This window comes from Rhinoderma darwinii, chromosome 3 (assembly GCF_050947455.1).
Source record: "Rhinoderma darwinii isolate aRhiDar2 chromosome 3, aRhiDar2.hap1, whole genome shotgun sequence".
In the NCBI taxonomy this organism is placed as follows: Eukaryota; Metazoa; Chordata; class Amphibia; order Anura; family Rhinodermatidae; genus Rhinoderma; species Rhinoderma darwinii.
Window position 1 is genome coordinate 304,082,243 of NC_134689.1, and position 26,740 is coordinate 304,108,982.

Here is a 26,740-nt window from a genome sequence, read left to right on the forward strand (position 1 = left end):
CTGAAAGAGTTACGCGATCGGCAGTAACTGTTTCTGCACCCGGGACAGTGACTACCGATCTCAATATACATGTATCTGTAAAAAAACATATAAGTTCATACTTACCGAGAACTCCCTGCGTCTGTCTCCAGTCCGGCCTCCCAGGATGACGTTTCATTCTAAGTGACGGCTGCAGCCAATCACAGGCCAAGCACAGGCTGCAGCGGTCACATGGACTGGAGCGTCATCCAGGGAGGTCGGGCTGGATGCCGAAAGAGGGACGCGTCACCAAGACAACGGGCGGTAAGTATGAATTTCTTTGACTTTCACTAGGGAAAGTGCTGTCCCTTCTCTCTATCCTGCACTGATAGGGAGAAGGGAAGCACTTTTCCTGCAGTCCGCAGCGGCCAGTCCGCATCAATTTTCTGCACATTTTGTGCAGATCCGCAGCCGTAATCCGCAACCCGGATTAGGTGCGGCATTGATGCGGACAGTTGCGGAGGAATTCCGCCATGTGTGGTCATGCCCTTAAGCGATCGGCAGTAACTGTTTCTGCACCCTGGACAGTGACTACCGATCCCAATATACAGCAACCTGTAAAAAAAATAGAAGTTCATACTTACCGAGAACTCCCTGCTTCTTTCTCCAGTCCGGCTTCCCAGGATGAGGTCACCAAGACAACGGCCGGGTAAGTATGAAATTTGTTTACTTTCACTAGGGAAAGTGCTGTCCCTTCTCTCTATCCTGCACTGATAGAGAGAAGGGAAGCACTTTTACCGCAGTCCGCAGCAGCTAGTCCGCATCAATTTACTGCACATTTTGGGCAGATCCGCCGCAGAATCTGCAACGCAGATTCTGTGCGGCATTGATGCGGACAGTTGCGGAGGAAATCCGCCACGTGTGGGCATGCCCTTACCCTTTGGAATGCAGCAAATCCGCATTTAACGCATGTAGATTTTGTCACAGATTAATTGTGGATTCAATGCGAATTTGCTGCAAAATCTGTGGATGAAATTGTCTGCCACATCTGAACGTACACTGAGGGCATGCTTACATGTTATGGAAAATTCACGGCAATTATGCAACAGATTTGCAGGAAAATGTGCATATTTTAGTTAGTCCAAATGGGGCAGATTTCACAGCGGTTTGCCGGAGATTAAGGACATGTTCAGACGTGGCAGAATTTTTCTGCTGAAAATGTTGCTGCAGATTCGTTGCGAATTAGCAGCAACATTTGCATATTTGACAGGTAATTCAGACATTGCAGATATCACAGCGGACTTGCCACAGATTGCAGTTTTTGCATTGCAAAGGCTAAATTCTGCAGTGAAAATCCGCTGCCTCTCCACAACAGTCATGTAAATTCTGCATCGCAACCTAGTTCCCGCATTGTGATTTTCCGCAACGTCTGCACTAAGTTACCTAAAAAGCTATAGAAGCCTAAGGAAAAAAAAGTCTACTGCGGATTTCCGCTGTGGCCTGTCCGCAGCTGAATTCCGCAGCAAATCTGCCATACCTGAAGGTGCTCTTTGGGATCATGCACAAAGGCAAAACAAGTCTGCATAAGCACCATGTTGAATGGAGTTTCACATAATTTTTTTTTGACATGTTCCCTCGGATGCCATAATACGCCATATTAGAGATCTCTATAATATGGTGCCATACGGAGGCGCTAAGTGTCTCACTGAAGTTCTGTATCTCCATGTGCAGTACAGGCTTTGTGTGCATGAAGCCTTAAAATGGGTTGTAGTCAGAAAGATAACCCTCATGTCTGTGGTGAGAATATGATTGTGTGATATCAACTTATATGGACAGCTCCTATGGTCACGACCCCTACCTAATGTATCTTGTAAACAATGTTTCCCTTGTCTGCATCATAATATTGTGCTCTGTAAAGCACAAAGGTACTATGTAAATAAATAATAAAGATAAGAATATTTAAAAAAAAATAGTTTTGGTAAAAATTGCAAGGTTTCATAACTATGATGTTTATGTTGAATGCCATTTTTTTTTTTTTAATGCACGAACATCAGGAAACGAGCATAACTGGATTGATGAATCTCCCTTATAGTCTCGAAAGGTCTCAATAACAGGAAAATGCTTGTGTCATATCCACAGAATTTTTGCCATAAACGTTTGACAGAAGCGGGTCCCAGCTCTTGGATATGCACCTATCTCCGGAATGGGGGGGGTCCTCTGACCCCCATCCTGCCTCATTGCCGACCGTTGCATCCAGGCAGAGAATCAATGGAGAGGTGGACATCTCCATTGATTCTTATGTAAGTTACAGAAACAGCCGACCAAACAGGCCCCTTGGATATGCCATAAATGTCATACATGGTAATACCCCTTCAAGGGGAAATACATTTTTACTCAATGGCCACACAATAACCATCCAATCTCTCCAGCCCCTTCCAAACATCTAACCTACAATAAATATTTATATTTTAACAAAGGATCCAATTTCTTGAGGACACAAGTTAATAGAATGCGATGAATGCACCTATGATCTGTAATATCTGAATGAACGCGTTTGATGTCAATACTCTTTAATAAGGAGGCGACATATGTCTGTGACCTGCATAAAGCAACTCCACCTCTAACCTCTAACCTCATGCCTCATCACGGCCACAACTCCATAGTATCTATTGCTAGTTTTAATTTATTTTATCCCATATGTAAAGAGCAGGATAAAAAAACAACAACCACATTTACTCACCATTACATAAATACTAGTGACCGTTTATGACAGTTAATAGCATATTACACACTCAGTATTCGTAGTGTTCTAGGAAGCTATACATTTTATTAAAACACAGTATGGGATTGTTTTCTGTCACATAAAATATGATCTCAACCTACAACAAAACTTATATAATATGGATTTTTTTTATTACAACTACTATCAAGGTGGGCAGTTGATGTATTAGGGCACATTCACACTAGTGTCTTTTTTAAGCTAAACTCAAAGTGCGTTCAGGGTTTACATTCGTGGGACCATTTAAAATGGTCCTAGCGAGCATATTGCCCGACCCTATGCAGGTGCATACTTCTGTCATTGATGGCAATTCCGCACAGTATACATTATATTGTATATACTGTTGTAATAAAAAGCTCATTCTAGTTTTCAATGCAGTTTGGATGTGTATTCCAGTCAATCGCATGTCAAAATGATACTCTATTGGCATACATTTGCCAATTAAAGCCTAAAAACGGAGAAACTGAAGTTTTTTTCATTTGTGGAAGGAATCGGACAATTGATATGTTTGCATCTGTTATTCAATCCTTACGCCATTGATTTGATGAGACATACGGTTTAGGTTTTTCAATTCAGCTCAATGGAAAATAGATTGAACAACTGATTAAAAAAATATGTCCTGCAGCTGAAAACTTACAGGTTCACATGTTAAAAATAAAATAAAAGAAGCTAGTGTGAACACACCCTAACTTACTTCACAGTCTAAATTACACTGAATAGATTACTGTTAATTGTTAACACTACCATGCCGGCTCAGCAGCTACTGCAGTATCGTCATGCACATGACTTTGGGGAGATAATAGGACAGGAAAGACCAATGGTTTTGTCTGCTTCATGCTCAGTATTTTTTTCCACTCTTCTTTATGTGCTTTGTTTTATAGGCTTTGTGTTATTTCAGTATTTTTTATGTTTATTTGCATCCATATTTTCTTTCTTACAAATAATAGTACATAATATGGATGTCAAATGAATGTGAAATAGGTATCCACATTTTTTTCAGGTCCCATTGATTTCTATGGGGAAGATTCTGGCCATCATACACCAATGGAGTGTGTTGTGTATTTATTTATGTGGACAGTGTATGGAAATACAAACATGAAAATATAAATATGTGTGTATTGTCCCATTGACTGGGTGGGTTCATATATTTCAGTTGCGTCCAGCCAGTTGTTTTTAGCCTGAGCCAGGGACAACTGGAGTTTTGTGCACCGGTCTGGCATCCATAGCTGGACTATAGCCGGACAGAAAGTTCTTCTGTACGGTGAAGGTAGACATCCGGCGTTAAAACAGATGCAATTGAATTCAGAAATGATCTTATAGGAAAGCAAGGCATCAGTTCTGGCCTCAGTTTTCCTACGGCGTTTCTGTACCATGCTGGATGGGAACTACGCTGGATAGACGGATATATGGGAATGGGGTTTTACATTGCTCCACAAAACAAAACAATGGCAAATACGTGTGCATGAGACGTTTGACTTTATTCATACACATGGGAAGCCTGAATGATAGTTCTGTGGCAGAGAACTGCACTGCTATAAAAAAAAAAAAAAAAAGCGAATCACAGCAAAAAACTAATGTTTGACTTGTTTTTTGCTGGGTGGAAATTTTCCTGTAACTATTTCTATAGAAAATAGTGTCCGGGGTACTGCACAATTCTATGAATTGAAATCCATATTTTTTCGTTCAATAACATATTACATCTGGCTACTGCGATTTTAATCACCTAAGGAACGTGCAAATTAGAAACAACTTAGGCATCATCCACACAAGCGTATCCTGGATCCTTATTCGTGACGTATAGAGAAGATCTTGCTTACAGAGCCAATGTTATTCTATAGAGCTTTTCACACATCTGTATTTCTACAATCGTTCTATGTCTCCTAACATGCAGCATGTGCCCTCATATGCCATATTATGACTGTATTCTCCCTTATAGATGTGAATGGAGCCTAAGAAAAAAAAATCACTTCAGACCCATTTGTTAAAACCATTTGACATCCATATCATGGATTATTAATTGTATCTGCAATGAGGGAGAAAATATAGATGAAAAAACAGGCATAACAAAAGAGATGCAAAACAATAAAAACACTAAAAACACTAAAACATCAAATACTGAAAGAATACTGGCAATAAATGTGGACCTAAATGCTGACAAAAGAATCCATACTTACATACTTACCATACTTTATGTCTATATTTTCATCTTATTTCAAACCACTAGCTTGAATAAGGCTTTAGGCCGGGTTCTCACATGGGGAGTCTAGGCATAGTGGCAGAGATGAGAACTACACCTGTGTTGCACAAATACATTTCTGATTACTTGTGCATTTACATATCATGGTCAAAAATGAAATATGCTTCAATTTTAGTGCAAATTCATTAAAATTGTGGCAAAAATGGCCATATATCGCTACGTGACAATAAACCCTTATCATACCAATTTTAATATGTGATTTTAATATTTCATGAGTTGGTTCAGATAAAGCCCATTCTTGTCTTCTTCATCTTTCTGATCTTCATAAAATAAAATCCTCCTGTTCCCTATAATGGAGTTTGTCTTTTAAGTCTCTGAAATACACTGTAGTATGTAGCATCACAAGTCATATTACACACAAGAAGGTGCCTCCCAGAGCCACCATACAACAGTACACTAAAGAGTTCCTAAGGCCTCATGCACACATCCATTGCCAAATATACGGCCACGAATCATGGGTCCACGAAACACGGACCGGACATGAATGGCTTCCGTGTTCAGTCCGTTGTTTTAAATTAATAGAATGGCCGAGACTGGTCCGCAAAAAACGGACAGGAATTGGACCTGTCCTATTTTTGGCGGAAGGGCCACACAATTCCGTTAAAAAAACGGAAGTGTACATGGCCCCATAGAAATAAATGGGTTAGTGTGCTATCAGTTAAAAAAACAGATAGCATACTGAAGCATTTCACTGAAGTGTCCTTGAGGCCTAGGGTTCGTAATAAAAGCCCACAGGTACTCCACGTGCCTGAGCCCTTAGCTATACAAACACAATTTTAGAGCTGATTATTACTTTTTATTATTAAAAATTATATTGTTGCTTGCTTTTAATGAAGTTCCATTTGGTATTTGATGGACCACATTTGAGCCGTCGGAACACTGCCTGAGGAGCCAAATTAATTTTTCCCACAGCTTTTAATGTTGTGTTCTCCTATGATCTTGTGACGTTAGGGGCCTTGTAATGCAAGAATCCCTGGCCAGGGCATTGATGACGCTCTGGCCGGGGATTCCGCTCCTAGAGGGAGCCCTTGACGTCGCTGTCCAAAGCCAGAGATTTGGCGTAAAAAAATGGACCCCATAGAAGCAAATATTTTACAGAAGTCAATATTTGTGACGGCCATTAAAAACTGATCCTGGCCTTCACAAGAGGACTCCCCGGGCATAGTGCTACGTTAAGCGGTAAAGCCCTTGACATCACTTTCCATATCTAGACAGTAATTTCAGGGCTTACAACTATGGAGTCCCTGGCCTAGAGCATCGCAAGCTCTCTGGCCAGGAATTCCTGTCTTGGGAAAGTCCTTGACGTCACTGTCCATATATGGCAACGCTCTGGCCAGGGATTCCGCTCCTAGAGCGAGCCCCTGACGGCACAGTCCATATATAAACATTGACATCAGGGACTTCCTCCCAGAGCAGAATCCTCGACCAGATCACTGCCGACGCTCTGGCCGGGGATTTCGCTCCTAGAGAGAGCCCATGACGTCATTGTCTATACATGGAAAGTGACGTCAGGGGCTCCTCCAGGAGCAGAGTCTCCGGCCAGAGTGTTGGCAATGCTCTGGCAGAGGGTTTTGGTCCTAGAGTGAGCCCTAATGGTGCTATTAACCGGGGAGGGGGGTGTGGCGCTATCTACAGCGTGGGGTGTGCCTATCTACAGGGTGGGGTGTGTGTGGTGCTATCTACAGGGGGTGTGGCACCATCTACACAGGGGTGAATGGACTCCTCCAGGAGCAGGATATATGGACAGTGATATTAAGGGCTGCTCCAGGAGCTTCGACAACGCTCTGGCCGTGGGTTCCGCTTAAGGGGGAGCCGCCATTGGTGCTATCAACGAGAGGATGTTTAACACTATCTACAGGGTGATGTGTGTGGCCCTATCTACAGGAGTGTGGCACTATCTATTGGGGGGTCCAAATATCAAAAGTGAGAGATGCACAGCAGAGCTGGACCTCACAAGGGTTAAAAGGGTGCCAGCCTCCAGGAATCCGACTTGGGAATCCCTCAAATGTAGACAGAAGTTTCAGCTGCTCATTGCAAATGCTGCATTGGCAAAGGCTGCATTGAGCAGCTGAAACGTTGTATTCCTTGCACATATGGGTGAATAAAACCATTTTTCGAAATTTTCAATTTGGAGTGATGCCTCTTTTCCTTGATCTATTGGGGGGTGGCGCTATCTGCAGGAGGGTGTGGCGCTGTTTACAGACGGGACGTGTGGCGCTATCTTCAGTGGGGTGCGGCGATATCTGCAAGATGGGGTGTGTGGGCTATTTACAATGGGGGTGTAATGCTAATTACATAGGGGTGTGGCACTATCTACAGGGGACTGTGGCTCTATCTACATGGGCACTGTGTGTGGTACTATCTTCAAGGGCACTGTGACACTATGCAGGCACTGGCACTTTATATGTGGCCATTATCTCACTATGGCACTTTATATGGCACTTTATATGTTGGCACTGTGGCACTATAGCTCTATCTCCAGTTTGCACTGTGGCACTATGTGGGCACAATTTGCACTGTGGGCACTGTGGCACTATCTATATGATCACTTGCACTATCTATGTGGGCACTATCTATAGTGGGAATTGTGGCACTATCTACAGGGGCATTGCGGCACTATTAACATGGGCACTGTGGTGTTTTCAGGGGGTTTGGAAAAAAAAAACATGACAAATGAAATTCATACATTTTTTAAGCAGCCATAAAAAAATGGGTAGCAAACGGATGTCAAACAGCCGTTAAAAATAGTCAAAATGGATGAAAATTTGGTGACACACTGATGCAAAACAGCCATGAAAAACTGACAGTTGATCCGTTTTTAATGGCCATTTTTTTCACGTGAATGTAACATAAGGCTGGGTTCACACGACCTATTTTAAGACGTAATGGAGGCATTTTACGCCTCGAATTACGTCTGAAAAAACGGCTCCAATACGTCGGCAAACATCTGCCCATTACTTTCAATGGGTCTTACGATGTTCTGTGCAGACGAGCTGTCATTTTACGCGGTGCTATCAAAAGACGGCTCGAAAAATTACAGCCTCGTCAAAAGAAGTGCAGGACACTTCTTGGGACGTTTTTGGAGCCGTTTTCTCATAGACTCCAATGAAAACAGCTCCAAAAACGGCCGTAAAAAACTCTGCGAAAACGCAGCGAAACACGCGAGTTGCTCAAAAAACGTCTGAAAATCAGGGGCTGTTTTCCCTTGAAAACAGCTCCGTATTTTCAGACGTTTTTTGTTGAGCATGTGAACATACCCTTAGGGTATGTGCATACGATATCGACAATTACGGCTGAAATTACGGAGCTGTTTTCTGGAGTAAACAGCTTCTGCATTTCAAACGTAATTGCTCGTACACGCGTTTTGCGAGGCGTCAATTACGGCCGTAATTTGGAGCTGTTCTTCATTGAAGTAAATGAAAAACGGCTCAAATTACGTCCCAAGAAGTGTCCTGCACTTCTTTGACAACGCTGTTATTTTACGCGCCGTCTTTTGACAGTGACGCGTAAAATTACAGGTCGTCGGCACAGTACGTCGGCAAAACCATTGAAATGAATGGGCAGATGTTTGCCGACGTATTTGAGCTGTGTTTTCAGGCATAATTCGAGGCGCAAAACGCCTCGTTTACGCCTGAAAATAGGTCGTGTGAACCCAGCCTAAGGCTAAAAAGCAAACAGTTGAGACAAAAGTATGAACTTAAAGTGGTTCTTCGGTTTTATGTAAATAAATCTAAATCACTGTATAAATGAACTAATACTTTTTAATATGCTTTGCATTTCAATTCCTCACCATTTTCAAGTTATTTGCTGTCAGTGAATAACACTCTTGTTTAGGCTATGTTCACACACAATTCCGGTTTTCTATTCCCGTTAAAGGGACAGAAAAAAGGAATTTAATTATGTGACAAATAATGTGATTAATAATATAATTAGAAATAGCAGTAGTAGCATAAGCTATAAGGACACTTTGTATTTTTTTGTGTCTAATCTTAGGCTCTATTCACACTGAATTTCCATGTACGCTCCCAGCGTCCCCCAGAGGCCCCATAGGGCCCAATGACGTATGCCAAAAGAGTGTCCTACTAGGGTATGTGCACACGCAAGGGAAAACAGCCCCTGATTGTCAGAAGTTTTTCGAGCAACTCGCGTATTTCATGGCGTTTTTCGCGGCGTTTGCGCGGTGTTTGTTTTCATTGGAGTCTATGAGAAAACGTCTCCAAAAACGTCCCAAGAAGTGTCCTGCACTTCTTTTGACGAGGCTGTAATTTTATGCGCCGTCTTTTGACAGCGACGCGTAAAATGACAGCTCGTCTGCACAGTACATCGTAAAGCCCATTGAAAGTAATGGGCAGATGTTTGCAGACGTATTGGAGACGTTTTTTCAGACGTAATTCGAGGCGTAAAACGCCTCCATTACGTCTGAAAATAGGTCGTGTGTACCCAGCCTACCAGTTGGGTCCGGAAAGCAGTTTTATGCCTGAATCGGATACAAGTGATTTGTGCATATTTGTGCACATTGTGAACCAGTCTTGCACCCATAGCCGGACATAGGAGACATCTGGTGTCACAACTGATCCGTTGGATGCTAAAACTGCTCCCATAGGAAAGCATGTGATCACAGATATGAACGGTGCCCAATGGACCCCGTTGACTTACAATGGGGTATTTTCGGTTCTGGCGTGGTGTCTGTCGTTTTGACGGGAAAAGTGCTACAAGCAGCCCTATATTTCCCATCAAATTAGAGCCTCCGACATAGATGTGAACAGGGCCATATACATTTTAGAAAAATACATAATGTCCTTTGACATTTTATAATATTTTATAATATATTATTTTATATTTCAATAAATACATAGGTAAACTGTCTCATCCCTAATACTGAAAACAAACACCCACGTTCTGTCACATATATATTATATAGTCATGTATAAAGTACAGATTTAGTATAGTTAATTTCTTAAGTTTATTATTTAGTGTAACCCATTGTGATGTGTTGTTAACTGTGGTTTTCTGTAGATGTACAGGTAAATATGGACTAACTGTAGTCGTCCCTAAGATGGTTCAAGTCTGTAGAGAGATACATACCAGCTTTAACATACATTGTATAAGAGAGATTTTGGCCCACTTGATGTCTATCGATATGCCCAATTTGACAACTCATGTTCCCTTTTTCTTAAATTCTTCAAAAGCAAACCTCATCATAAGAAATCAGTTCACTCAATGTATTCTAATGGGAAGTGAATTGAGAAAAAATTGGTGTATCTTGAATTTAGCAAATCGATGCACACATCTATATTTAAAGGTTTATTCACAGTTCTCCATAGATCTCGATTTAGATTCCACTTTGACAACCTCTTTGTTGGATGGCGCATAGAGGTTATTGCAGTGATGTAAAGTGTTTGCTTATTTCCAAGCATGAAACTTGCCAACTGGACCAAAAACTTTGTTATTTTCTGTCCAGAAAGCAAACTGGTTGTTTAGGCAATGCAAGGACACAAGTTTTTTAGGCAACCACATGCTTTTCTGTTTACAATCATCCAAACAGAGTGTCATAATGATGGAAAATCACGCATCCGCGCATCCTATGTGATGACTCACGGAGCTGTTAAGTGCCTTTCGCGCACGCAAAACGCAGCATTTTTTGCGTGCGCAAAAACGCACACGCTCGGGTAACTTCGCCCTTAATTCAAACGTGGCGGATATCACAGCGGACTTGCTGAAATACGCAGTAAAAATCTGCTGCTTCTCTGCAACAGACTGTGCATGCTGCAGAGTGCAAGTTCTGCACCGCAGTCTAAATTCTGCACTGTTATTTTCCGCAACTTATTATTTTCCGCAACTGTTATTTTCCGAAACCAAAGGAAATAAAGGCTGCTGTGAATTTCCACTGCGGCCTGTCCGCAGTGGAATTCCACCAAATCTGAACGTGCCCTAGAACCCCACACAGCCCCCTGTCGATAGTGCCACCCCCCTGTAGATAGCGCCCCACATACCCGACCTTGTTGACAGTGCTACACACCCCCCTCCATGTAGATATCTCCATTGGGGCTCCACATCGGAGTGGAATGCCCAGCCAGAGCGTATCTGGACCAGAATCCCTGGCCATGGCGTCGGCAATGCTCTGGCCGGTGATTCCGCTTTGGGAGCTGTTCCCCGATGTCACTGTCCATATATGGACAATGACATCAGGGGCTCCTCCAGGAGAGGAATCTCAGGCCACAGCATTGACAATGCTCTGGCTGGGGATTCCGGTCCAGGGGCAGCCCCTGACGTCAATGTCCAGTACATCAGGGTATATGTAAAATGTGCAGAGTACATCAGGGTATACAGTATGTAATCTGTGCGGAGTACATCAGGGTATATATAAGCTGGGAGGAGTACATCAGGGTATATGTAAGGTGGGCGGAGTACATCAGGTCGTAATAGGATGATGTAATAATGGGGTGAATGATAATAAAATTAATATTCCATGAATTGATGTGGTACGCTTTGAACCAATCCTTTATTCACAGGCCGGGTTTTTTGGGTATTATACAAAATATCTGTGCTCCAGTGTTGCCTAATCTTTGACTTCTTCACTAGCCGTATAAGTAGCACAAGGCCCTAAAGTGTCCTCATCTCCGCTGCATCTATGGGTCCACCAAAAAAATTCTGGCCCGTCATTTAGCACCATTTCGTTCTGAGAGTTATAACGTGTTATTTTTCCATTTACGGAGTTGTGTGAGGGCTTGTTTTTCTGTGGAACAAGCTGTAATTTTTTTGGGTTCCATTTTGGGGTACATGGGATTTTTTTTATCGCTATTTATTCAATTTTTTGGGAGACGAGGAAACAAAAAAACAGCAATTCTAGCAATTTGTTCCTCTTTTTTACAGTGTTCACCGTGCAGTATAAACAACATGTTAACTTTATTCTATGGGTCGATACGATTACAGCGATACCAAATTTATATAGTTTTTTTTACATTTTACTACTTTTCCACAATAAAAATACTATGTTCTAAAAAAAAATAATCATGTTTTAATGTTGCCATTTTCTGCCAGCCATAACTTTTTTATTTTTATGTTGATATCACTGTGGGAGAGCTTGTTTTTTGCGTGACGAACTTTAGTTTTTGGGGGTACAATTTTGGAGTACTTGCGACTTTTTGATTACTTTTTATTAAATTTTTTCTGAGGCAAGGTGACCAAAAAAAGAAATTCCGTCATTGCTTTTTATTAAAAAATTTTATGGTGTTCACCGAGCGGAATGAAAATTTGTTTTTCTTAAATATTTTTTTCTACTTTTTTTCCCCTTTTTTTTTTTACACTTACCTGGGGACTTGAAGAACTGATCTTCTGATCCCCTGTACAGAACACTGCACTACGTAGTGTACAGTAACTGTAATTTTTCACCTGACAGTTAAGCCTATTAGACTTCCGTACCTGGCCAACCAAGAAGCCATTGCTAGGATTCCTGGTTGGCATAGCAGCCATAGGCACCTGCAATCTCTCGCAGGGGCGCGGCGGTGGGGTACAGACCGAGCCCCCTGCCTCTGTCAACTACTTCAGCAGCGATCAGCGGTAACTGCGATTGCCGCCGCTGCAGCGGGATGTCAGCTGTATATTACGTTAAAGATGTTGCGAGCACAGCTCCTGTGCCCATTTCATCTACATGACGGGCCTGGTACATTGGATTGCGGTAAGTTACTTGCAATGCAGACGTACCAGACCCATCATTTTGCGGGAAGGGGTTAAGGGTAGGGGAGGAACACATACGGCGTATACACTGAGGATTTTCTGCAACGGATTTAATTGTGAAAAATCTGCAGTGTTCTATAGTAGCAGCAGTGTGGATGAGAGTTTAACAACTCATCCACACACAGCAGAAAAAATCTGCCTAAAAACTGTTCATAAATTGACCTGCGCTGCAGTTTTTTAATCTGCAGTATGTAAATTGATTCTGCGGAATCGCTGCTCTTCTGCTGTGGGTTTTCCCCATTCAATTCCGTGGGGAGGTAAAAATGGAAACAACGAGTCAAGTGTTGCGACTTTTCTGGTGGAAACGCTGCAATTCCACTGAATTAATCGCCAATGAGAAAAAAACAAACCCTTTTTTAAAAAAAAGTAAAATTAATAAAAATCTTATACTTACCCCCGGCCGTAGTCATGGTGATGGGTCCCTCTGTTCTGAGTGCAGGGGATGACGTTGCCTTGAATGTGTCTGCTGCAGCTAATCAAACATAACTTCCAACCGTTCCAGATTCAGCGGGACAGTCCCGGATTCCGGGGTGGTATGTCCCGTGTCAACTGTATCTGCGTCCTCAGGACGCAGATACAGTTGAATCCAACGCTGAAGCAAGGAACCGTCAGCTCCCTTCTTCAGCATTCAACTATGGAGTCCCCGGCCAGAGCAACACAAGCTCTCTTGCCGGGAATGAATAGTGATGTCAGGGGGTCCCTCCAGGAGAGGAATCCCCAGCCATAGCAGTGCCGGCACTCAGGCTGGGGATTTCGCTCCTAGACGGAGCCCCTGACATAACTGTCCATTTATGGACAGTGACGTCAGGGGCTTCTCCAGGAGCGGAATCCCCGTTCAGAGAATTGCCTATGGTCTGGCCTAGGAGTCCGCATCTAGAGGGAGCCACTGACATAACTGTCCATATATGGACAGTGACGTCAGGGGCTCCTCTTGGAGCGGAATCTCCGGCCAAAACATTTCTGATGCTCTGGCTGGGGATTCCATTCCTGGAGAAACCCTGGCGTTACTCTCCATATATGGACAGTGACGTCAGGGGCTTGTCCTGGAGCACAATCTCCAACCAGAGCATTGCTGAAGCTCTAGCCGGGGATTCTGCATCTAGAGGGAGCCCCTGACGTCTGTCACGGTGCGGGGTTTGGATCTACTGGGCCGTACCGCGTAGCGGGATAGCAGCTGGTCAAACAGGTACAATACAATGTCTATAGTCCAGAAAGGGTACCTGAGGCAATGTAGACAGTAGCTGTGAATTCAGGCTAAGATGAGGCTCCGATAGTAGACAGACACCCGGCGGGGTGCGACACAATAGATGCAGCGGAAGGCACAACATGAGTCCAACTCTTGACGGCACAGAGTCAAGGTAGCACGGGATACAGGGTACAGGCAGCAGGAACGGGTAACACTGGGAACTGGAAAACACTAGGAGACCATTTGCAATGACAAACTTTAGGTAACACAACAACGCTCAGGCAATGATCAAGAGGGCAGAGCCCCTTTTATAGTCCAGCAGCATTCTGGGCAACTGTGCGCGCACTGGCCTTTAAGGCCGTGCACATACGGGCGCGCGCACCCTGTGGGAGACTGTGTCCGGACCAGAAAGTGAGTGCCGGCGTCTCTCAGGAGGGAGATGCCGCTGGGAACTCACTCGTCCATGGCCTCGGCCGTCAGAGAGTAAGTCAGGACGACGGTCCACGGCCATAGACGTTACAACATCACTGTACATATATGGACATTGACGTCAGTGGCTCCTCCTGGAGTGGAATGGCTGATGCGTGGTTGATGCTCTGGCTAGGGATTCCGCTCCTAGAGGGAGCACCAATGGCGCTATCTACAGGGGGGGGGTAGCGCTACCTACAGGAGGAGGTGGCACTATCTTCACGGGGGTGTGGAAATATTTACATGGACACTGTGGCACTTTATGGGAACTACCTACAGGGGATACAGCAGTGCTATATACATGTGCATTGTGTGGCACTATCTACATGGGCACTGTGACACTATGTGGGCACTGTGACTCTATGTGGGCACTGACACTTTATATGTGGGCCCTTTCCCTTTATATGTGGGCACTATGCCACTAAATATGTGGGCACAATCTACAGTGGGAACTGTGGTACTATGTGGGAACTGTGGTGGTATGTTGGCACTGGCATGATATATGTGGGCACTAGCTACAGTGGGCACTGTGGCACTATCTACAGGGGCATTGTGTCAAATTCTACATGGCCATGAAAAATGGAGGCTTCATGCACATGACCGTGTTTTGGCGCTGCAATTTCTCCGCATTTCTGAGCATAATTTGCTAACCCATTCTTTTCTATGGCTCGATGCAATTCAGAAAAAAAAGTTGTATACTTACCGAGAATTCTGTGTTTCTTCATCCGTTTCATCACAGGCTGCAGCGATCTCATGGGATGAAACGTCATCCCTGGAGGCTGGCCTGCAGGGACGCATTGCCTGCCTACATTAGGGCAAAGCCCCACGTGGCAGAATTGCTCTTGAATTCTGCTGCGGACACTCCGCAGTGTTAATCCGCAGCGGAGCCGTTTCTCCATTGCCTTCCACTTCTTTTTAGTAGGCTTCGTTTAGACGTGGCTGAAAATTCCGCTGCGGAGCATAGGCTGCGGTGCGGAATTTGGTGTCCGCAGCATACAATGGTTGTTGCGGACCAGTGGCGGACTGGTTGCGGACTCATTGCGGAAGTTCTCCATTGACTTCAATGGAGATTCTAAATTCCGCAATGAAGTCCGCAGCTGTCATGCACATGTTATGTGTGCTGCGGATGCGTCTTGCTTTTTTGACATGACATTTCTTCATTCTGGCTGGACCTATGTATTTCTAGGTCTACAGCCAGACTGAGGAAGTCAATGGGGCTCCCGTAATTACGGGAGCGTTGCTAGGAGACGTCAGTAAATAGTCACTGTCCAGGGTGCTGAAAGAGTTAAGCGATCGGCAGTAACTGTTTCTGCACCCTGGACAGTGACTACCGATCCCAATATACAGCAACCTGTCAAAAAAATAGAAGTTCATACTTACCGAGAACTCCCTGCTTCTGTCTCCAGTCCGGCTTCCCAGGATGACGTTTCAGTCTAAGTGACGGCTGCAGCCAATCACAGGCTGCAGCGGTCACATGGACTGCCGCGTCATCCAGGCAGGTCGGGCTGGATGCCGAAAGAGGGACGCGTCACCAAGACAACGGCCGGTAAGTATGAAATTCTTTTACTTTCACTAGGGAAAATACTGTGCCTTCTCTCTATCCTGCACTGATAGAGAGAAGGGAAGCACTTTTACCGCAGTACGCAGCAGCTAGTCCGCATCAATTTACTGCACATTTTGGGCAGATCGGCCGCAGAATCTGCAACGCAGATTCTGTGCGGCATTGATGCGGACAGCTGCGGAGGAAAACCGCCACGTGGGGCCATGCCCTAAGTATCAAACTTTGATTTTAAGTGCAGTTTTCCACAGCGGACATTCCGGACGAGAAACTGCACCACAATTTGGAATTCCCTGTGGCGGCTAGGGCGGATACGCAGCGTATCCGTCCTGTGTGAGCATACCCAAATAGTTTCATTCAACTGATGCATTCAGATGAATAGAGATGATTTTCAGTCGCAGGAAAATTTCTGTAACACAATCTGCCGCGTGTGACTGCACCCTTATTTGTACAACTATCATTACAACTTTAACAACTGCTAATAAGAGCTGCTAACTCTTTCATTGCCACTATTGTATAACCAGTGTTGAAATTTAGGTTTTATGCATATACTACCCCCTTTTGTTTTTTACAAAACAAATGGCAGAAACCCTTGGTATATCACTTGTACAGCCCTCTTCTTCAAACAACCAAAAATGCTGTTTGTGTTGCAAAAAGTGGCGATTGTGGTTAGACATGATAAAGAGTTTGTGCTAAACACCATTTTCTTGCAATTGCAATGCAAATATGGCAGAAAACTAATATAAAGTAAGCCGAAAAAAAATGTAGGCGCAGGCGTAATGGAGAGAGCGCATGACAAGGTGGTTTGGGTATAGCTATAGCTAGAGACTGTTTGAAGAGGGTTAAAGGGTTAAGCAAAAGGGAGTTGCATTGAGGTGTATCTTTAAGTTGAGGGAGGAGTATGGGGTATATAAGCCCTGGTGGGATAGAGGCAGCCCGCTTTCCCGCCAGACAACAGAGGAAGGAATTTTCCCACACACCCTCCCTTATTTTCTGTGGTAGGTGGAGTTGCGATTTGTCACAGTGGCGTTTGCGGTAGGAGGAGGGGTCTTTGAAGGCACGGAATGGGAAGAAGGAGAACAACATATAAGATTGTTGGAAAATAACTCGGGGCATTTAACCCTGTGTAGTATTGTAGGGGCTGGGAGTGGTTACCCAGCTTCTTTTATACATTCCTGATGGGCAGGGTCCCCAGGAAGGAAAGGTCTTGGAGATGGTTGGTGCCCTCGGGTCAGGTGCAGTACAGCTGTAGGGCAATAAGTTCCAGCCCTCACGAGGAATAGATGTAGTTAAAATATAATGCTTGAAGTGTCTTCAAGGATCCTTTAACAGGGAGCATCCTTTTGTCAACTGCCATGCTGTTATATTTTGGTAAACTTTTTTTACACTGGATAGAAAAGCACATCTTTTCTATGTTGTCGGGCACCACAATATTTTTTTTTACAATGGTGATCTATGAACGACGTATGCAATTGTGGGCATTGTGTGGGCTACCTCATAGACTGCTATGGGTAACATACTATGGCTCCATAATATGCCTGTGTGCATAAGCTGTTATTGTGTAACAACATTGATAACAACATTGCTTTATTGTGTAAAACCAAATACATAACCACTCATTAAAGCCTTAAGTCTGTGTATATAAGAATACTCCATAAGTTTACTTCAGCTTTGCACATGTGGATACTGCATTTTCCCCCTATTCTTCTTTGCTAAACTTCTCAAACTCTGTCAAGAGATTAGAACCAGTTTAAGTACAGCCACAAAACCCCAAATCTGTTGATCTAAGACAAGGACATTAACATGGTTGTATTAAACAATTTTGGCGTAGCTTTGGCTTTATGCCAAAGCTTTATGGGTTTCTGTCTTGATGGATAAAGTCAAATCTCCATTGCAGATGGCAGCAGGTTTTGATAGAGGTTTCCGTGTACTTTGTTGCAACGATTTGACCAGAGCTGTAGCTAGGCTTTCCTTTACCCGATGCAAAGGTTCAGTATTCTGCCCATTCTCTGTATCTAAATTTACTGCCCAAGGAAAACTATCTTGTTGGCTCCCTCTGGTACCCAGCACCTGTGTCACGATCACAGGGTATGTGGACCCACTAGGCCGCTCCGCCGTAGCGGAGAGGCAGCTGGCCTAGTCACAGTCTATACAAAAGTCTATAGCAGTTCATAACACACGGGTACCTGAACTAGTCCAGACAGTGGCTGTGGCTTCAGCATAGATGGACAGTACTAGACATGGCAGATGACACTGGACGTGGCAGAAGACACTGGACGTGGCAGAAAACACTAGACGTTGCAAACGACAGCAGGTGCAGTAGGGCACGACTCCAACGGTAAGAGGCTCAGAAACGAGAACACAGCACGGGATACAGGATACGGGTAACAGGGCACGGGTAAAAACTGGAACGGAAAACACTAAGGGACCATTTGCAAGACTGACATAGGATACACTAACAACGCTCAGGAAAGGATTAGAAGGGCAGGGCCCTTCTTATAGTCCAAGAAATCATCTGTGGTTGATGATTATTGTTCACATATGCGTGCGCATCCTTTAAGACCAGGCAAGTGCGCGCATGCGCACACTACAGGACGCAGCGGACCGGAGTGGAAGTGAGCGCTGGCGTCTCCTAGGAAGGAGATGCAAGCCAGCACTCACTGATCGAATGGCTACGGGCGTCGGGAGGTAAGTAAACCCGACGGCCCACGGCCATGGACGCTACAACCTGGAGTACATGCCCTGGTAGCTCCCCTTTCCGTTAGCTATGCCCCTGCATTTGACTCTCTACTTTAACAATCTTTCCACTACCTGTTGTTAGGAAGCATCACTACAACATGATGATGACTCCACTATGTTTTATGATGGGGCTGGTATGCTTCTAGGGGTGTTTAGTTTTGGCTTAAGCCAAAGTGAGGGGAGAGTATTCAATATTTTTATAGGTACTGTAAAGGATAGCTCTTGGTACCAAAAGCCAAACAGTTTTGTTATTTGATATACCATCTCATTGTATTACATAAAACCCATTCTTAAATAGGACAATTTTCCACTAAGAACCATAGGATGTCCAGGAATGATCGATGTCATCATTATGACTGGATTAAACAATCTCTGGAGGGAATTTTTTAAGACCAGCGTTTCCTACACCATTCTTAGTATAAAGAACACTGGAGTAAGATGCACCTGATTTATTAAGAGGCGCACACCTCTTAATAAACTCAGCGCATCTCTGACTGTCTTTGTCATAAAGTCAAATCTATCCCAGCTATGAGTTGGCATAGATTTACGCTATAATTTATGCTAGATTCTGGTGCAAAGTATTGTTTCCCCCTGCCCCCCTCTAAGCCCAACCCTTTCTAAAAAAAAAAAAAAAGTACCAAGGCAGCATAAAAATACAAAAATTGCAATTTTTGTGCGCCAGAAAACTAGTGTCGTGTATTTTATAAATTCCCCCTTTGTGTGTTTTTAACTATTTGCATTTCTGATTCACATAACACATACCCGCTATAGAAAACATTAGAAATTATCAATACATTTCCCATAGGAAGAGATGACGCCGCAACCAAGTTATTAGGACAAGCAGATGCCACTTTGAAGGCTGCTTGTTAAAAAAAAAATGGAATTAATGAAAGTCAACATCTTGGACCTAACAGAAACTCTGCATAGGTCCAATCAGCTAAAAAGCTAGAATGATTATGGGATTACAGCATCTCCTCCTACAGTCGCTACTAAAAGAGCAGAAAATGTACTATGAGCAGCCCTGCTGGTCTGGCCGCTTCTATCTGAATGCAGGTGTAAAGTCACGTGCCCAGTGTTGATGACTTGTTTTAATTCATTTATTCTTTGGTGATTTTCTGCTTGTCAGTGAGATGAATAGGTCCCATTATACATAGCACCAGACAAGATCTTCTTGTTCCACGCAGGCATCTAGAAATTACTGTGTATATGCAAGTATGCATAATAAACTTCTTTCTATAAAAACGGTATAACTTCATTTATAAGGCTGAAAGCTGCAAATATTATTTTGGTTTATTGTCTATTCTGTATGGTGATGAGCGGAAGGTGTAAGAATTCCAAAAATACAAACTATAATTGTATTCCTTCCACGGCAGCATTCCAGGAAGACAGTAAATGGCGTAGTCAAATGTTTTCTGGCAAGTGTATAATTTTAAGCAAGATTAAGTTCAAGCAGAGTGCAGCGTGCAGCGGTATATATCTCCATACAGCAGCATGCTTTAGACAATACTCCCACGCTAACGTATGGCACGTCTCTATACAGAATAGAACTATGCTTAAGCTACTCCCAATTGGAAGTGGCAAAAATGTTTATGTCTCCGGCTCATTGCAGGTGGCTAATTGTACGTCAACTGTGACAAAAAGGTTATGTTCCTCAATAGAGAAAATAATAGAGTGAGCACAAGGCCCTTTCACATGGCCAAATCTGGGTGTATTTGCTACTGCTGGGGTTGCCATTAAAAAGACAGTTTGCAGGGGCGTACCTGGGGGTTTGGTTGGAATTATGCCCTCAGGTGCTGGCTGCCAGAGGAGGGCGCCTACAGACCAGGTTATTAGAATACAGGCTAGGGCAGCAAACTGAATATTTGGCCCGGGTGATGGAAAGTCTAGTTATGAGTCTTCAGTTCATACTGGTCTACGTGGATTGATTGTATCTGGCCATTTTTGTTAACAAAGCTTAGAAATTATAACTGTAAAGTGCATTGTCCGAGCTGTAGGTAAATTTTAATTCACCTGGGGCAAAGGTTCAGTTTTCTTTCTTGTACATAAATATCTTGCACAAGGCAAAGGGGCTTGTTGGCATCAGCCTGGCACCCAGCACCCGGGGCACATGCCCTGGAATCGACCCCTAGTTGCGCACCTGGCTTGGTATTGGTTATGTCCACAAATGTAGATTAGTATGGCACTAGTATTATAAATTACTTTAAAACTGTCTTTCTTTGTATCGAAATCCTCTTATGGAACTTGAACGAATCTTGAAGTCATAGTGTTCAACATGTTCAGTCACTGTACATTGTAAACACTTTTCACGACTGCGCTATTGTCTCCGCTAAAAAAACAGAAACCTTACGGAACAGAGACAAACGGAAACCATTTGCAATAGAAGCCATGATTTCCGTTTGCCTTTCCATTAATAGGTCTCTCTGACGGAAAGGTCTGACGGAACCCATAAATGGACCCTAACGCTGATGTGAACACACCCTTATGTTAATACGTTGATATGTTTAACTGGAGGCAAATGTTTTTTTTTGGTAAATGTTCATTTTATGGTACAAACAGATGTGTTGGAAAAATCAGGGGCAGACTTTGCTATGAATTCACTGCATATCCACAGCGAATGTATCACATGTGGATTTTGTCACAGACTTTGCAGCGGATTTGCCATTGTTATTCTTCAAGATAATAGGCATTCATTTAAGAAATCGCAGCATGCCCTGAATTCCACGCACATTTTTTTCCACTACATGAGGATGGGTTTAGCAAATCACATTTTACATGTATTGTACTGTAAATTAATGCAGATTTCTGATGCTACTTTTGGGAGTTTTACACCGCTTTTTCCTTCAAAAAAATGAGCCAGGGCCTAACAAAAGGGGGCGCGAGCACCCTAAGGGCATGCCCAGACGTGGCGGATTTCTTCCGCAACTGTCCGCATCAATGCCGCACAGAATCTGCGTTGCAGATTCTGTTGCGGATCTGCCCAAAATGGGCATTAAATTGATGCGGACTAGCCGCTGCGTATTGAGGTGAAAGTACTTCCATTCTCTCTATCAGTGCAGGATAGAGAGAAGGGACAGCACTTTCCCTAGTGAAAGTAAAAGAATTTCATACTTACCGGCCGTTGTCTTGGTGACGCGTCCCTCCTTCAACATCCAGCCCGACCTCCCTGGATGACGCGGCAGTCCATGTGACCGCTGCAGCCTGTGATTGGCCTGTGATTGGCTGCAGCCGTCACTAAGACTGAAACGTCATCCTGGGAAACCGGACTGGAGGAAGAAGCAGGGAGTTCTCCGTAAGTATGAACTTCTATTTTTTGTACAGGTTGATATATATTGTGATCGGAAGTCACTGTCCAGGGTGCTGAAACAGTTACTGCCGATCGCTTAACTCTTTCAGCACCCTGGACAGTGACTATTTACTGACGTCTCCTAGCAACGCTCCCGTAATTACGGGTGCACACACGTAGTCATCCGTAATTATGGGTGCACACACGTAGTCACCCGTAATTACTGGAGCCCCATTGACTTCCTCAGTCTGGCTGTAGACCTAGAAATACATAGGTCCAGCCAGAATGAAGAAATGTCATGTTAAAAAACGAATACGCTCCGCAGCACACATAACATCTACATTACATCTGCGGACTTCATTGCGGAATTTTGAATCTCCATTGAAGTCAATGGAGAAATTCCGCAATGAGTCCGCAACCAGTCCGCCACACGTCCGCAACAACCATTGTATGCTGCAGACAACAAATTCCGCACCGCAGCCTTTGCTCCACAGCGGAATTGTCCGCAACGTGCAAACGAACCCAACCACAAAGCTGTGGAAGGCAATGGAGAAACGGGTCCGCTGCGGATTTCCGCTACGGAGTGTCCGCAGCGGAATTCCAGAGCAATTCCGCCACGTCTGGCCATGCCCTAAGGGCATGTTCAGACTTGGTGGAATTTTTCCGCTGAAAATGTTGCTGCAGATTCTTTGCGAATTTGCAGTAATATTTTAATACTTGACAGGTAATCCAGACATTGCAGATATTACAGTGGACTTGCCGTAGATTTCAGTTTTTGCATTGCAAAGGCTGAAATCTGCAGTGAAAATACGCTGTTTCTCCGCAACAGCCTGTGCATACTGCGGTGTGACATTTCTGCACTGCAGCCTAAAATGTGCACTGTTATTTTCTGCAGCATCTGAACTAAGTTACCTACAAATTTATAGAAACCAATGGAAAAAACAGCTGCTGCGGATTTCCACTGCGGACTGTCTGCAGCAGAACTCAATAGCAATTCTGCCACGTCTGAACATGCCCTAAGGCTATGTTCATCGCAGGTTTTTTTGCAGATTTTGGCACAGATTTTTTAGTTAAAGCCAGAAGTGGATCCAGGAGTAAAGAGAAGTAAAAGTTCCTCCTTTAGATTTTCCATTCCTTTTAGAACCGGTTCTGGATTTGGCTAAAAAATCTGCATCAAAATCTGCAACATATCGCAATGTGTGAACTCAACCTTCATACATTTTCAGTGGCTAACCCATGTCCTTTGAGACTGTCCTTTACATCAGGATATAAATTCAATAAGGTAACACTGAACGTTTCAGTTTACCTTCGTAGCCTATATCTACAATTTTCTGAACAAATTAATAAATTGCTCTTAAAACACAGTAGAGTTCATGGACACAAGCTACAAGTTGTTTAACAACTGTCCACACGTGATATTACATCATGCAGTTGGGGGTTTTATTCTAAAAAAAACATGGTGCATGGTTCTAGGGTGTTCCAGCAAATAGCTGTGCAACCACAGCTATGAGGCCCCTCTGCTTGTGTTAGTCGAAGGCTTTGGAAAGAAGGTAGAAGTAGTACTGGAGCATTTCTGTCTCCTTGGTTGCCTGATCACAGAATCGCTCATTATATTGGCAGAGCTGCTGGGCCTAATCGTATCTATCTATCTATCTATCTATCTATCTATCTATCTATCTATCTATCTATCTATCTACATTCCCTATAAGTTATAATCTATATATAAAATTAAAGATTTAGTCAGATAGCAAAAGGAATGAAAATCACCAAATTCATTTTGGCCCAAGGAGTTAAAGAATTCAACATAATTTTTGGGTAGTTCTTTGTTTTGTTTTATTCTCTGTACACATTTTACAGCTCCGTTTCTGAATTATACCACCAAAAGAATGTAGACTGCCTTCTCCATAGAACTGTATGTTAAAGTTGTATTCACACATGTCATTTTTGGTGCAGTTTCTGCTGTTTTTTTTCACCAAAATGACAGGGAAATATTTTCCTGACATTTTTGCAAAAACAGTGTCAAAACCCCAACAAAAACATCTTGAACATCTTGATATATTAATTATTGCTGCATCAGTGAAAAAAAATCACCTGGTAATGGAATTTAGTGTGTATTCTTCTAAAGCCGGGATCACACACAAGGTTTGATGCAGTTTTTGGTGCAGTTTTTGGCCGTGTTTTTTGATCCAAAACCAGAAGTGGATCCAAAAGGATTGAAAGGTATATATAAAAAAAAAGACTGGTGCATCTTCTTTCTTTTGTGTCCTGTGTTTGGCTAAAAAAAGAACTGAGCCAAAAACTGCATCAAAACTTTGAGTGATCCCGGCCTAAAAGAAGTGAAATGATTCTAGTTCTCATAAAATCCTCTCTGTGATTATTGTACAGATAAACAGATTGAACTAATATCGCCAGAAAAAAAAATCCACAAATTCATTGATACAATGACAAACTTATAGATATCTCCCAAAAATTCAATTTCTGTAAAACTTTTCCTAAAATGTGGAAGCTTATTTTTTACATTTCCCTTTATCTACACAAAATGTTGCTGACTCAATTTTGAAATCCTAACATAATGTAAATTACAAAATAATCCTAGGGGTTATGGGAAAATAATATTTTTTGTAAAAATCAGACAAGATCTTGTAATTTTCTATTCATTTAGCTTGGATTGTGTAGGTTTACCATACAATGTAAGCATTTAAATGCATCTATTATGATGTCATGTTACATTATATTTCATGCCATGTTTTGCATATCTATGTATAGGAGGTGCGTTCTGCTTTGAAAATACATAAATTTGGTCAAGGCAATTCTATGGTCCCATTGGAGTGACATCAAAAGGCCTTAGTAACACAAAACGTCAAAGTCTACAAATACCAATATTTAAAACATTTCAAAGGAATAATTGGAAACGTCCACTATATAGCAAATAGAAATGCAGAATGCCTATACAACGACAATATAATCGTCCGCCATTGTATCAACTTGTTTCTCTTTCATTAATACAGTCATTGGGAAATTTAGGCATTTACACACCCAAACATCATCACCTTACTCACATAATATTGCCAAAGGAAAATGCTACTTGTCACAGGAATCATAACAAGTCTGATTGTAATATAAGGAGGCAGAGCTGCAATTAGATATAGACCAACTCCGCTCACAAACAGAGGGTCCGGGATTATTGCAAAATCATTTATATCTTCCAGGCCAGTAAGCCCCAGTGTCTGCATTATGTGTTAGCATAAGAATGGAAGCAGGTCCTGTGAACCTCCCTGACCCCATGACCTTCTCCCCAGAAATGAATAGCTGTACTTTCAGTCTCCCCAGCCTCTCCAACAGGATTGAGCCATGCCTAAATTCCTAATCATGGTAATTTAATATATCTTAAACCCCTGGCTGCTTTATTTTAGCTGTTCTATAGTTTGTTTTAGGCATTCACTGGCTCTCACCCCATCATTAGGGCTCCTTATTTGACGAATGTAAGGGTTTGCTATGAGACTACAAGTCTCTTTTCATCTTCTAAGTAAGCTGTGCTCCCATGTCATTAGAATGGTATTCCCAGCCATTGAGTCTTTTCATAGGAGCTTAACAAAAAACTTTCAGGAGTTGAATATTCCCAAACTATAAACCCAGCGTCTTAAGCAAATACGTTCAGTAAAAGGAGTCTTGGCAGTGTTTTCACCAGCACAGGCAAACTAGGAAGCCTGTAAATTTACATTAGTGTAAGAATAAATATAACAACAGGCAGTCACGTTTTAACATATAAAATGACATTCATCACTCCTACAATGTAGCTGAATGTGTGAGCTTTTACATATGTCCGAAAGGATAACTGCTAATTAACGACAACTTTACAAAAACGGCATACATGAAAATACAAAAGAACATGGCAATGTATTTAAACAGAAATAACCGTTTATTCTTTAAAATAACTGCAATATTTATTAGTGTCCCGCCTTCTTTAAAATGCTGCAAATACAAAAAAAGCTCTAGTAGCAACAGCGCCACCTACAGGTTACGATTAATAACTAAAACAAATATTTTATATTTGCTTGTATAAAACTTTATTATATAATACTCTTATAATTCTCAAAAGAATTCAGATATTTTGTGATTGAAATTCATTTGCAGCGATTAAAGCCATATACATTTTCACCTAAAACAAACATTACAGTCCTGTATATGGGCACTTGAAATGATACACACACACACACACACACACACACAAACACACACAGACACACACACAGACACACACACACACACACACAGACACACACACACACACACACACACACACACATAGACACACACACAGACACACACACACACACACACACACACACACACACAGACACACACACACACACACACACACACACACAGACACACACACAGACACACACACACACACACACACACACACACACACACACACACACGTACGTATGTATATGTATATATATATTTTATGTAATACAATTTATGTGGTTACATGGATGCAATGTGGGTCCAGTCAATGAAAATGCACATTAATGTTATCGTATCTCTTCATCTATATCAGCATTAATGAATACATCTAAAGACTTTTTGTATTTTACAATATACAACCTGATCCACCATAATCTATGGGATTGTTTATAAAAGAGAATTATGTCAGTCATCTCTTTCATTAACGTTCTAGTGATACACTGCATTGACTCAATGGGTTCACCTACATATCCCCTTCCACATACCTGGTTATAATAAAATGTTCACCATACAGAGGGTTG

At 42.7% G+C, this 26,740-nt stretch overlaps 1 long non-coding RNA gene across 1 annotated transcript in view; it reads left to right on the forward strand.

Moving 5' to 3' along the window:
- The window catches only part of LOC142748140 (uncharacterized), a 103,077-nt gene that overhangs the window by 10,747 nt on the left and 65,590 nt on the right, over positions 1 to 26,740 (forward strand). The window lies entirely within an intron of this gene.